General features: G+C 47.8%; 1 long non-coding RNA gene across 1 annotated transcript in view; it reads left to right on the top strand.

The window, feature by feature from the left end:
* Positions 1 to 944, top strand: part of LOC107695441 (uncharacterized) — a 6,076-nt gene extending 5,132 nt beyond the window's left edge. Inside the window, exon 3 of the long non-coding RNA XR_001634996.1 lies at positions 881 to 944. This is a non-coding gene — a long non-coding RNA (uncharacterized LOC107695441). The remainder of the gene's footprint in view (positions 1 to 880) is intronic.
* The last annotated feature ends 423 nt before the right edge of the window (positions 945 to 1,367 follow it).

The following is a 1,367-nucleotide window of genomic DNA, read 5'->3' on the forward strand; positions in this document are numbered from 1 at the left end:
CTTGTGAAGGGTCAAGCAGAATGCTTTGGCTCCCCCCTCCTTCGTATCTGTGTACATGGGTGAGGGAGTTTGCACTGCTGGCTGTCTGACAAGCAGCAGGGTGTCTTTTACTTGAGTCCATGCACAGTCTGTAGGACTGTTTCAGTTCTTTCTGGACCATGTCAAGCTCCTCTTTAATGTGGAAGAATTGCAAGTCAGGGTTTGGACTTCAGCTCTGGCTGCATGCAGATGGCCTTCTAAGGCCTTAGCTCTAGTGTATCTCTCGTTAAGATCCACATACGCTGTTTTTAACAGTGACTTTGTGTGAAACCTTTCTCTTTCCAAGCCCTGTCTGATGGCTTTTTCCAGCTGCGCTCGGTGTCCAGCAGCTGTTAGCGCCTCCTGAAGACTGGTGATTTCCTTCTGTTGCACCATTCTGTAAGGTTCCTTGCATCTGTTCTGTGCTTTCTCTCGTTGAGCAGGTGTCAGTTCCCTGTAGAACTCTGTGACTTGCAGGTTCAGTTTACCTCTTGTCTGAGGCCCTTAAGGGGGTGGGCAAAACAGAAGATGATGCTGGTCAGATCCTGGTGGTTCAGGCTAGGTGTCAGGTGTCCACTTGTGTCGCAGTCTCGCTGTTCCTTTCTCTGCCATTGCAGGTCGTTGGCTGCTTTGGGCTGAAGGATGTCCATCACAGTGCTCTGCTGGGTTTCCAGGTGGTCCTGGTGAGCTGGCAGGGCTGGATGTCTGTGGAATGTCTGCGACATACTGGCACACTTGTGGGAACACCAGAGAGAGAGAGGCACAAGGCAAATGCAAGTACGTACAGAGGTGTTAAGCTAGCTGTATGGGGAACGGCTGTGAAGGCCATGTAAGGTGTGAATAGCTGGTGAGGGGCAGGTAGTGAGGTTGGGTGCTATGTTTTTGTGTTCGTGAACACAAAGAGCGAGTTTGAGTAACTTTGTTGATGGGGCTGAAAGCAGGGGCCAGCTAATGACCGGGCTATACATGTGGTCAAACAATTACTCAAAGCACTGATGGTTCACAGGTTTGGTTAATATGAAGGTATCAGATAAAACAAAACTGAAATAAAATCAGAAAGAGACAGAGGGAGAAGGAAGGGCTTGCCTTATTTAGTTTAAGCTAGAAAGATATGACTAAGCAGTTGTCACTTGTTCAAAGTGACATCAACCTAGGGAGACTGTTAGCTAAGTTAGCAGGGACACATCGGACACCTCAATGTATATCAGAAACAATAGGAAGTGTTTCTAGTCTTCTCAGGGCCTATAGCATAATGAATGGTCACTGTACCTTATGTAATAGGCCTCATGCTGAGAAGTATGGGTATAGCGGAGACAGGAATTAGGGCTACTAATAACCTGTACGGCTCA

The sequence above is a fragment of the Sinocyclocheilus anshuiensis genome, unplaced genomic scaffold, assembly GCF_001515605.1.
Source record: "Sinocyclocheilus anshuiensis isolate Anshui unplaced genomic scaffold, SAMN03320099.WGS_v1.1 scaffold678, whole genome shotgun sequence".
Taxonomy (NCBI): domain Eukaryota; kingdom Metazoa; phylum Chordata; class Actinopteri; order Cypriniformes; family Cyprinidae; genus Sinocyclocheilus; species Sinocyclocheilus anshuiensis.